The following is a 12,810-nucleotide window of genomic DNA, read 5'->3' as shown; positions in this document are numbered from 1 at the left end:
CTCAGCTGAGCAAATGGATTTAAGAATCAGCAACAACAAAACCTCCTCTGTTACAGATTCTCTGCTTTGTGTGCCATCCAGCCCACATCTACACTTCACGAGTATCCATCCTGCAGCTAATTTAGCTCAGAGAAAAAAGCACTTCCTGCTTCATGTTGCTGGGAATAACCGCAGTTCTGAAAGTTCAAGAAATGTTCGATATAACTCGTGTATTTTCTGCATGACTGGATAAAAGATGCTGTGCACGCTGAAAGAAAGAAGATCAGTCAGTTTCAGTGCTTGGACTTTATTTCAACTTTTTAAAATCTGACAGAAAAATGGAGCAGCATGCATCCGAACCTTTGCCGAAGATATTTGGCATTAAAGATCCAGCACCATAAAGCTGGTTGTTAATGTGAGACATTACGGTTGTTAGAACATGCTGAAACCAGTGTGGGCAGTGGATGTGGGCCTTTGGCGAGCACGAGGCCAGTACACACTGTGACCGTGCAGCAACAAATGACTACAGCACCATGTCTTTAAGCTTCACAGGAAAACTGTGTGCAGCAAAGAAACCCTGAGACAGTTCAGGGTTAATGAAAGCTACAGCAGTTTGTCCTAAAGTTAATTACCAGAGTTATCATAGTTTTAATTAGTGTCAGTGTCGTGCTTGTCTGGTCACAGCGCTTTGATCTCAATTAAAATCGCAGAGTTTGTGATTAACGTGATGATTGGAAGTTTTAAATCATGGATGGAGCAGTGTTTCACCCACACGGAGCGTCCGCCCGCGAATCGTAAACTCTCAAACTTTTTTTAGTTTAGTTTTATTTTTTATCCACCCAAGAGAATGATGACATCATTGATCGATTTACTATCGTGACCATCATTCTTATTTTGTTTTGTTTCTGCCAACCAGCCCTGGCCCTTCCTGTTCTGTTCTATCAGATATTTATTGTTCCAGAGAGTTTCTCACCCTGGGTGGAGTAACTACACTGTAAAGGCCTGCTTTACAGCAGGTTGGAAACTATGTGCTGCTCCATCTGTGGGATGTGGAACTCACTGGAGAGGTGGCTGATCACTGCTCTGGTATCCATGGTTAGTGGCCGTGAAGTTACAGTGAACACTTGTGTTACCTTTCACTGTTTCCAGTTCACTGTTGTGTTCTTCAGGCCTTCATCACTGGATACTCAAATTCTCAGTGCACACGCTTTTTCTCAGATGGACCATTGAAAGTATTTGACTCCACATACGCACACGTCCATCTTTTCGTGTGTCTCGTAGTTTTTGGCTCGTTCCAAACCTTGTTAAAATTCAGTTACTTTAAACGTGAGCGTTTAACCGTTTCTACCACTTTTCCCAACCACAGTAACTGAAAGTGCTCTGTTAGAAATCTCACTGAATCAGCTTTTAATGCAAAACTAAAAAGTGTGGTCAGGTTCTGTTTTTTCAGTTTTTTTAAAGTAGCCAACTCCTGACTGCACTTTGATGTGTGGTTTGATAATCAAATTCAGTTATGATAAGCAGGTACACGTCTGGATTTGGTTACGATAAAATGCCCAGCGAGCTCCGTCTGCAGACCTGCCGCGGCTGTTTGCAGGACGCCTTCTGCAGAGGGCGAAAGAAAATACATTTTTGCAGACAGACTGAGGTCTTTAAGTGGAATCAGGTGGATCAGAAAGTCCAGAGAGCAGGTTCAGGTCCTGAACCTGCCTGAAGACCTCCACCATGTGGTTTCATTATCCAGCCACACACACCAAACCCCCCAAACAGACCACCAGCCCAGCTAATTGGAGATGTTGTATCACCTCCCTCGTGTCTTTTGCTCTTTCTGTTTCCCTCTCTCTCACACACACACACACACACACACACACACACACACACACACACACACACACACACACACACACACACACACACACACACACACACACACACACGGTGACCCAGTGGGAGTTGGCAGCTCGGAGCGAATTGAAAGAGAAGGCAGAAAGTCATTACTTCTCTCACTAGATTGTGTGTGTGTGTGTGTGTGTGTGTGTGTGTGTGTGTGTGTGTGTGTGTGTGTGTGTGTGTGTGTGTGTGTGTAATCCCACCATCAGTATGCTGCTCATGCTTTGCAACAGAAGGGAGGAAATTGAAGAGAGAGAAAAAGAGAGGAGGGAGAGAATAGTAGGAGGGGGGAGGCGACAGTCCAACACGGAGTTCTTTTGATTACAGATGGTAAATGTGCCTTCAGTTACCACCTCCTCCTCCTCCTCTTCATCGTCTCCTCGCTCCTTCTCACTCGGGGGATTTGAGGTGGACGTGAGCGGAATCGCTGACTGCGGTGTGTGTGTCTGTGTGTGTGTGTGTGTACGCGCTGTACTGTATTTTGTATGGCGGTGGTTTTATTATGGAGCTAAGCTGGGGTCACAGAGGTCGTCTGCTGGAAGTTTTAAAACTGAAAGTGCTGTCTGTTACCAGGACGGCCTTATTATGACGGGGGGGATAATCCCAGTTATTTTGGCCAGTAATTACAATTTGGCTTGTTTAACATAATTTTAATTAGCGTAACACTTGCCATGGATTCAATTAACGTTTATAGAAGAGTTTTCTTGAACTTTAAATATATTTCAAATGAAAACAAACAAATATCAGAGAGAAGCAGTGGAAGGATACGGGGCCCTTCGGTCGGTGTGCAGCCCACAGTAACAGTATTAGTTTATTCTGAGGCCTCGTGCTGGTCCGGTGCAATCTAACCCTGGTGCGTGATACGCGCCTCTTATAAATTCTCCCTCTACGCTGCATTACATGCGACGTGCCCCACTGGGACCCCTTTATTTTTTCTTTTCTGTCTTGAACTCCTTTCTTAATTTCACTTTAACTCACCTTTTGAGTTTAAGAACTAAAAACTAGTTGGTTAGGTTTAGGAAATCAGGGTTTGGGTTGCTTTGGAAGAAAGTGACTCATGCACACGAGCATGTTCTGCATCTCTGTGGGCTGCAGAGGAGGCGGGATTAGATGTTACACGCCACGTTTGTCGATCATGTACCCACCGCTGCCGTGCTGTCTCCGTACGGTTAGGTTTATAACTTAACATCGGTTGCTGACCTCGGCATAAGAGAAACAGTTTTGTGTTGTTCTTCTTCACTCCCAACAACACATTGAGGGAAATCTTAGATACCGTTAGAATGACAGTCTAAAACGGATTCGTATCAGGAAAACCTTTAGAAAATAGAAACGAACACCAAATGTGGATGACGCAAGAACTATTTCTGCAAAAAATCCGCCCAGTCAGCCGACTTCAAAGATTCAAAGAGGTTTAACAGGAATGAGCGCGGTGACATCGGTTCCCCAGCTGTCTGCGTTCACAACTGAGTATAAACCCAAAAGCCAGCTGGTTTCCCAGGGTCTCCTCCTGGCAGGACGTCCCACAAACATCTCGTCTGGGACTCACCAACGAGGCATCCTAGTCAGGTCTTTGAACCATGGCGGCTCCTTTCAGTTTGGAGGTGTCTACTCTGAGCCCCTCACCACTAAGGGAACACAATAGTCACATTTCATGGCCATAGGTGAGCCTAGGCTCGTAGCTCAACCAGGAAATGCCTTAACTTATCTTAGTGAATATTATTTCCAGGAACCAAAATCATTGTAATTATGATTTCTGTTTTTAATCAGGCAGCCTTATTGACATCGTTGCATTGTAAAAGACGCGTGGAGCTTCCACCTCTGAGAAGTTAACCCAACGAGTGTGCGCTGTGTCCACTTTTACGCCTCACTTCCAGCTCCATAACAGAACTTCATCAGTGCCTACATCAATAGTTATACTGTCTATGGCTGCAGCCAGTGTTTTCACCACTGTATGTGGTTTAAATGTGGCCGATGAGCTGTGACAGGCTACTGATTTAGCAGTTCATTAAGGTGCCTGCGCCTGTACTCGCCTGACGTCAGTGTAAATGTCAGTCAGAGCTCCTCGTTAACAGCTTCTTCTGTCTCTGTTTGTCTCTGCAGGACTGAACACAGCAGGAAACGCCACACACACCTGACAGGTAAAGCTATTTTTGCTCTTCGCTAATTTGGCCACGCCGTCTGTTTGCTGGTAACGAGGAGCACGGCTGCAGACAGATGCAAACAGCTGCAATGGATCACAATTATCTTGTAGATTTGTGGCACTCATGCTTGCAGAAACAATGATTACACTTATTACTGAAATAAATAAAAACTCTGCTTTTATTCATTTAACTTCCCCCAAACGATTTTCTTGGGACTCGATGGTTCGCGATTTCTTACTGTAACATCTGATCTCAGTCTGTCGTGTCATATGAAATCTCTTTAAAACCACGACGCTGTCATCGTGGGGTAATAACAGATGAATAGCAGCTTCACCAAACTGCTATTTTTAACCCTGTGAAAACAAGATGGGAAGTTGTAATCACAAGGAACAGCCTGTTATCCCAGGATATCAAGATCGCAGACTGTTTTACCGAGCTCTCTTAAACCGAAAAATAGAGTGTGAAGGAAACAAAGGTTAGAAAAACTCCACACGGGAATCCAAAAAATGAAACGTAGACTCGCAGTGATGCAGATGAGGAGGTGAGACTGAGCGTTGCAGCCTCGCACTCTCACGTTCCTGATTAATGACGGGGCTGTTCCCAAACAATGACAACTCACGGACACGGTCAGATTGTGTGTACACCTCACACTGGGGGGGGGGAATTACACACAAGTGCAAAGTAGAAGCAGTAAAGCATGCATGGGTGTGACTCAAAAACACATACTGATCTACACTAGGAAGCTGGTAGTCCAAATCAGGTTAATCAGACCAAGACACGACCTAAAGACCGCCACAGTCACAGTGCAGGAAACAGCGGTTGAAGACCACAGCACGCCCAAGATGAATGCAACTGACTGCAGTCAACCTTTGATCGTTGTTGTCTTTGGTTGCTTCGAAGTCAGAGATCAGGGCTACGAGCGCTCTCAGCCAGGCACTGGTGAATTTGGTGCATCGACATGGTGATGATCCCTCTGACTTTAAAGATGTGCTGCACAGAAACAGGAGACGCGGCCATTACATCATCATTTCACAAGCTGACAGCGGCGCAGTCACCACATACACAAAAACTCTCTGATGGCCATGTTTCTCCATGAAATGTGTTCTTCTACTGCACCTGCCATGAAAGCGTGGACGTGGATAAGGACACGTGGATCGCTCAGTGCAAAAACAAACAGATGTTCGAGGCTGTAAATAAGACGCCTGCTTAAACAAATGAAGAGAAATGAAACGGCAGTTACATAAACACACCGTTGGAGCTGCATCAAGAACAAATCACGTCTCTCTCGTGGAGCGTGGCTGAACTTTCAACATTTAGTGCAATGAAATTCTGCCAGCTGGCGAACAAGCACGGGCAGAAATATCAGAAATATCAGTGCTGCAGATGTTTTCAAGACCAGCTGCATACGAGAAGTACGATGTTAGAACTCTGACAATAAAATGACTTGAATCGTGCGATTTGGGAGGCAGAGGTAAGTGTTTCATGTTTCTGTTAAATCTGCTGTGTAAAAAGCACAGAGTGGATCATGGAGACGCTGCAGAGTGAAGGAGTTGGTGCTTCAGCGTGAACTCTGCAGCCTCGTTTGTTTCCCTGCAGCTGATTTCTGGTTCAGCTCCAGATGACCTGTACTCCTCCACATTCCTCCCTGTGTGTGTGTGTGTGTGTGTGTGTGTGTGTGTGTGTGTGTGTGTGTGTGTGTGTGTGTGTGTGTGTGTGTGTGTGTGTGTGTGTGTCTGTGTGTGTGTGTGTGTTTTCACACACTGAGAGGACACAGACAGAGGCAGAGAGAAAACTCGAGAGTTGTCACGTCGACGGATTTTTTCTCTGCATTACAAACAGCAGAATGATTAATTTACTGGTTTATTGATTAAGTGACTGGTTGATTGATTTGTGGGCGGCCTGTAAAGCGTGTCATGTTTTCCTTTCTTTTCTTTTTCTTTTTTAAATAGCAGCAGTGATATCCAAACAATCCATGATCTGATTGATTAACCTCACCCAGCAGCGCCCCCTGGTGTTTGGCATCTGCACTCTGTCTACATGTGAAATAAGCTACACAAAATATTTCCATCTTCCAAAAATTTCTATGCAACGTATACGTTACAAACATGTGACGATTGTCTCTGTCTGAGGTAACGACACTGATTGTGTAAGTGGAACATCATTGGTTCAAAGATCCGTCTGAGGATCTTTGCTGCTCCGCGGTCTCTCCCGTGTCCAGTCAAATGAAGTAATAAAGTAGAAATGCTCTTAAAATAATAAAAGTCTTTGAGTGGAAGCGGGTCAGAGGAACTTCAGGGATCATATCTGTCAGCGTTGTAGCCACTTCATCTATCAAGCATAACTCAGCTGTAGTGTTCACTCCCAGCGGTCACTGCAGTGAGGAGACTCACAGTGTTGTCAGCATGATGCATCACTGCCCCGTGTGTGTGTGTGTGTGTGTGTGTGTGTGTGTGTGTGTGTGTGTGTGTGTGTGTGTGTGTGTGTGTGTGTGTGTGTGTGTGTGTGTGTGTGTGTGGGACTGTTACTGTTCGGATGTGGGACTTATGGATAACCTACGTCTAATTGGCCCGTTCTCACTGCAGCCTTCATCCCTGCACAGTACGGGAGTTACCAAGTGATCGGTGCCTCACGCTGATTGTTTTTCTCTGGAAAGGAGACAGAATTAAATTCGCTCTTGTTTTTGATTTATTGAGTCTGTCACTTTTTCGGGCGGCCTACAGCAGAAATAACTTCGGATTGGAGGGAGCGTTGTGAAGCAGCAGCACATCAGAGGAGAAAAAAACTCACTGCGTCTTACAATGCAGATTGCTCATTGGTTTTGATTGATTGATCATACTTTATTCATCCCGAGGGAAATTGGGTTAAGGCTGCCAGCCGTGCCAGCGCCATCTTACCCTTCCGACCATACATACATTACACAAACATCACATGGGGAAGACGGGTCAGAGAGGTATAACAATGGAAAATGCACAACATGAGGAAAGAGGCACTGGTCACAGGTCTCTCAATTCCCGTTGTTCTTCTGCAAGATCTTATCCAGATTGCATTCAGTAAACACAGTCTGAGTACTCACAGCCCTGCCCATCGTCTATCATGTCGAACAGCCTTGTGGGATTTTGAACAGCTGTAGCCGCTTCTTGTTCTTCGATAAGCCGGGTCCGATCAGAACTCTGTTATTGTGGTTCCGAATTGGTAGATGTCGTTCAGTGTCCTCCATCGAGAGTGTCGCCAGACACACGACGCAACGGACCATCAAGTATCCGACAGCAAACATCTCCACAGGACAATCAGGCTCTCCCGAGCCCAGCAGGGGGTCAATTCCATTTGACCAGTTGATTAAATCCATAATTCTTCTTCGGGTTTTTAGAGAACAAGTCTGGGAGACTCTTTTAGGGTTAGAGAATGCGCGAGACTATACAAAGGCCATGAGAAGCCAATCGGGAAAGATAAGGGAGAGGGAGAAAGTGCGACCGCCTCCATCAAGAGCCAAGAGAGAACGGAGAATTTTGATGTTTAATGTTAGTAATTGTCATATTTGTGCCTGTTTACATTTATCTTTTTAAACATTCATTAAATCAGATCAGCAGGCCGTTTGCATGCTGGATCAAGGCGAGACCAAGAAACGGAGTTTTGACTAAAAGAGCTTTAAGAAAGGAGCACGTGGCTGTCTGTGGATATATGAATGTGTTTAAGTGCTGCTGAGGCCTGCTGCTGGCCTCCGGGCCACAGCTTGAGAACCTCTGTGTGGAACGTAGCTGTAACTTTTTATTGTGATGATGTGATGATGCTGACTTGAATCATCTGGTTATCATGGAGCCACTCACTAACGTAGGCTGCCTGTGCAGGTTTACCAAGTGGTTGTCGTTACCTTTTTCTCTGTGAGATGAATGTTTGTATGACGCTCCTGGGAAAACGTCTCTGTAGCCTTTGCGTTTGTTGAATTTCCATTACTTTGTGTCACCAATAAGCTTTGTAACAAAACACGACACAAATTCAGCTTCAGAGCCTCAGCATTTAAACCTGAGCAGCAGGCTCCCGGCCGGCTGAGACAGTCAAACAGTTTGTGACAGAAACTCATATTAAATGAAATGTAATAATCAGTCTGTAATTGTTTAAATGTCAGGGCAGCCGATTGAGTGTGCGATCTTTGTGTGTTTAACCTTTATTTAACATGTTTATGTGTAAAGCAGCCAGCAGATTGCCTGAATGGTTTCAGAGTAATAAAGAGTCAAATACAGAGAAGAGCAAGATATTGATCTGTGAGAGATTTAGACTGGAACTGTGTCCTCACAAGTATAGGAGTGCAGGTGTGTGTGTGTGTGTGTGTGTGTTACAGAAAATGATAAATGGCTCCTTTTCTTTCTTTTTTTTTTAAATTTCCATTACGTCAGTCCAATCCTCCGAGGAAATTATTTGCAAAATTCAAATGTTCTCTGCAGCAGTGATCTGGAAGCCGATTGGCTGACAGATCAGCCTCACACCTACAGCTGAGGACTAAAATGACTGTAATGACTGTAACTAGACCTGTTCCTGACTCTAAGCTGTCCTGTCTTCAGCCACATGATGGCCAATCATGGACTGCATTTCAGCTAAGTAGCTAAATCATAGCCAAGTGATGGGAAGAGGAACAAAAAAATCCTTCCGTCCTTCCATCCTTCCTTCCTTCCTTCCTTCCTTCCTTCCTTCCTTCCTTCTGGATGAGTTGTCTTGCTCTTTGTGATGCTGTTGCACCGTTCAGTTCACTTTTATTTATATAGCACCAAATCACAACAACAGTTGCCTCAAGGCGCTGAAGTCTCTGCTACACAACTTGCACTTCCCTTCAGAGCAGCTTTCTTCACTTCTCCATTGTCATGCAGATTTCTTCCAACAGTCTTGATCTTATCCTTGTAATGGGGACATGCTGTCCTTCCTCTGCTCAGTGTATGGCATCACGGGTGTTGTGGCCGGTCTCTCAGAGTTGGTGCAGCATTCCTGAGGCGGGAATCATGGTTTCCTTCAGATCACTGATGTTGGCGTCTCCATCGATTGAGTTGATCTTCGGGATCTTTGGTGGAGCTCCATTGTTCTAAAGTGCCTGCTGTGGGCGCTCCATGATTCAGCAGCATACAGAAGGGTTAAGAGTCAGAAAACCACACACCCACACTGACCACGTCTTTGGACTGTGGGAATAAAAGTGGGAATCCTTCACAGGGACAACAGATGCACTCTGTACAGAAAAATCCAGAAACCTGGAAGCTTTTTGCTTTTCTCTGCACCACAGAGCCACCTGTAACTCTTTAAATCTTTATTTAAAATCGTATCCAGAGCCTGCTGCTGTAACTCACCAGGCTGAGTGGGTGAGCTTTATGCTGAAGGCCACTGCAGGGTCCCAGATCACTTCCTGTGTGCCATTCCTCCTCGCTCTCTCCCGGCATTCCGGTTTGCCAAAAAAGCTCAAAATGCCCCAAACAATTCTGAAAACTCGCTAACAGTTACATTTAGTTACATTTTTGTTATTTAACATGAAAACCACACGTTTCTGCTTCATTCATACCCACTAAAAAATCCCTCCACAGCTGAGGTCCACCATCATATCTGCTGCTATGCAGGCCCCCCTGGCTCAATGCAGGCAAACCGAAGGCATGTGTGTTAAATGACTCACTGACGTTCTATAATATACGCTCAGTTAATTAGGCACAAACAAACGCACGCCACTACAACCGCCAGGATGTAAATCCTGCCGTCATCAAGGCTGGAAGCTGCAGTAAACCAGAGGCTGTGAGGAGCACGTAAATATTAAAGGAGTCGAATCCCGTCAGACCTGCTGTCAGCCGTGAATCAGGTGGAAGAAATCTGCAGCAGGGTCTGCAGGAGCATACATTACATGTTTTGTCTTAATATATGTGTGCATACAGTAAAGTGAGTGTGTGCGTCCGGTGGTCATCTCCCAGCAGAGCGCTCCTGCTCTCCATCAGTCTATTTCTGTCTCTGAGTGGGCAGGATGGATGAACCGCCCGAAGGGATGGAGAGGGGGATGAAGAGAAAGTGAGAGAGGTGGAAATAGTAGAGGAAGAGCAGCGTATGTGATGCCGCCGTCCTCTCGTTTTGATCGACCTGTGTCGCTTTGTGCTCAATCTGTTTTTGTTTTTTTCCAGCTCGTAATGAATTAATTAGAGATGACATCACGGAGTGAGAGAGCGGCAGGTGTCGCTGCAATGGAAGACTGTGATAGGCTGTGAATGATGAGGGTGACAGACGAGGGGTGAAGAGGAAAGGACAAGAAGATTAGAGGGTTTAGAGTAAGGACACCTCAGAGGTCTAATTATCGCCCGTCCATTAGTGAAGTCTTTGGACACCACTGGTTGTCACTGGCAGCAGACTTAAAGATCTGCAGACTGAAAGGAAGTTTTGTTTAACCGCTCATTGAAAGCTGAGTAAAAGTGCGTGCACCTGTCCAGGTGTCTTGTTGTACTCGTGTTTCCCTCTAACAGGCTTGAGCATGAACATTTCAGTCAGCGTTTCCTTTTCAGGAACGTCTCAGCAACATGTCTCCTCTCGCCTCTCACTGCTTGCTGTGTGGGAAATTTGATCGCTGTAAGTTTGCCAGAAAATGAAAATGGTGACATGTTGGAAGAAAGACATCAGCAATGATCTTAAAGAAGCAAATGTTGCTGCCCAGCACTCTGGGAAGTGTCATAAGTCCACCCCAAGCAACTTGAAGTCGATCATTCTACAGTGAGAAAGATTATTAATAAGGGAAAAACACTGAAGGCTTCATGGCTCCTGTGGAGGGTTTGCCAGGACAAAAGCCTGAATATGTCAGCACAGCTTGGTTTGCGGAGTTGCATCACATAAACCCAGAGACCTCTGGAACTGCGTCCTTCTAGCAGACAAGACCAAAGTGGAGATGTCCGTCCATGATTCACAGCACCAAGTCTGGAGCACAAACACCTCACACTAACTATCAGCACGGCGTGGATGGGTGACAGTTGGGGCACCTTTCACTTACTGAGTCAAAGTATTCTAGAGTTAAATGTGAGGACATGTGTCCAACATCTAAAGCTTGGGTCCTGCAGCAGGACAGTGATCCAAGCTCAGCAGCAAATCCACAGCAGAATGGAGAAAAAGAATCAAAGTGCTGCAGTGGAACAAGTCCAGACCTCAGCTTGGCTGAGATGCTGTTTGGGAACCTTCAGAGAGCTGTGCATGAACAAACGCTCTCAAACCTCAATGAGCCGAAGCGATAAATGTGGCAAAATTCCTCTAGAATGATGTCAAAGACATAAAACCATTACTTCAGGTTATTAGTGCTAAAGGAGGCTCTACAAGCTACTGACTCTGGAGCCAATCCCAGCTGACGCAGGGCTTTTTCACTGTGAGCCAGCAATGCTAACAACAGCGCCACCATGCTGCTCATTTAGGGTTTCTTAAACGAACAGCTGTTCTTCTGAGGATGCATTTGGCAAATTTTTAAGACCTCCTAGAAACTCCTGTTACATCAAACCTCATTTTATTTTTCTCATGATTGTGTCTTACCTGTTTTAAAGATCATTTATGCCTCATGTCGGGTGAGCAGCTGCATGAAAAAGATAAATGTCATTATTAAAGAGCTGCATTAATTACCTAAAAGTAAAGATAAACTTTTGAGGAGGAAAATGACAACGTAGTGTTAATAATTACTTTTCTCTTGACTCATTTTTAGACCAACACTGATTAGATAAGTGTGCTCTTTGGCTGCTCTGCCTCTAATCCTGCCTCAATGGTAGCCGAGGCATTTATGTGTAATTTAGCAGAAGCATCCATTACACAGAGCAGGATTAGGTTCGGGTTGCTGATGTGACTGAGGTCAGACTGAAGAGTCGCTGGCTCCGAGCGAACGTCGAGTCAGTAAATGAATAACAGAGAAAACTCGGTGAATCTGAGAGAGAGCGAGGCAGCAGCTGCTTCTCCTCCTGCTCGCAGGAAAACAGCTGCTTCACTGGTGGAGGATACCGCCTGAGGGACTCGCAGTGACACACACAGATCTCTTGTGTGCTGAGAGGTCAGCAGGCTACCAGGTAAAGGTGGAGGACGGGTGAGAGGAAAGAGAAGGAGCTGAGGGAGGCGAGGAGATTGAGGAGGAAAAGAAGGGGGAAGTGCTGAGTCTAACTGATGACCGCTGCTTGCTACAGCCTTCAGCTATTTGTACGTCGCAGGAAAAAAAGATAAATAAATAAAGAAGACAAATGTCCCCTGCTCTGTGGAGGACAAACTAAATCTTCCCTGCGGCTCTCTTCTGCTACTGTTTCAGAAACTCTAAACCAGAGAGGAGAGCAGCTAAAGAACAACAAATACATCCTGGGAAATGCGGCTCGCTGGCTGCTGCATTCGCCCGGTGTGGGCAGGGATTTGGTGACCTGCATTTCAATCCAGAGTAAAAGGACAGAGAAAGACAGAAGGGAGAGGAGAACGTGGACGTGCTGATGGACGGGTTGTAACAGAGACTCAAAACTCAAAGACTCAGAAAGACTGGAAACTCCTCCCACAGCTTTATTACTCCTCGTGATGAATGTACGGAGAAAATGGGCTAAATGAAAATTACATGCAGAACGAGTGAGTCCTGCAAAGGCCTCAAACTGAAACCTGAACCCTGTGTGACCAGTTCCCCCCTAAAAACATTGAATTTCATGACCTAAACCCCTCCTACACTGGGGATCTCCATCTGGGACATCATATTAGCTCCGTCTTCGTATCAGTGTGTTTACATAAGCTGCGGCTTAATACTGTGAAGGACCATAATGTTGTGAGTCGTTTTACCTTGAATGTTGGCTGTGTGTGA

The 12,810-nt window shown here is 45.4% G+C and overlaps 1 protein-coding gene across 5 annotated transcripts in view; it reads left to right on the top strand.

Moving 5' to 3' along the window:
* The window catches only part of LOC101479993 (extracellular sulfatase Sulf-2), a 114,281-nt gene that overhangs the window by 16,174 nt on the left and 85,297 nt on the right, over window positions 1–12,810 (top strand). For all 5 annotated transcript variants that reach the window (XM_076878438.1, XM_076878436.1, XM_076878437.1 and 2 more), the window contains exon 2: window positions 3,970–4,007. The gene's annotated coding sequence lies outside the window, so the exon portion shown is untranslated. The remainder of the gene's footprint in view (window positions 1–3,969; window positions 4,008–12,810) is intronic.

Source organism: Maylandia zebra, linkage group LG20 (assembly GCF_041146795.1).
Source record: "Maylandia zebra isolate NMK-2024a linkage group LG20, Mzebra_GT3a, whole genome shotgun sequence".
Classification (NCBI taxonomy): domain Eukaryota; kingdom Metazoa; phylum Chordata; class Actinopteri; order Cichliformes; family Cichlidae; genus Maylandia; species Maylandia zebra.
Note: the sequence above shows the minus strand (reverse complement) of the source record. Positions and strands in the feature narration are given on the sequence as shown.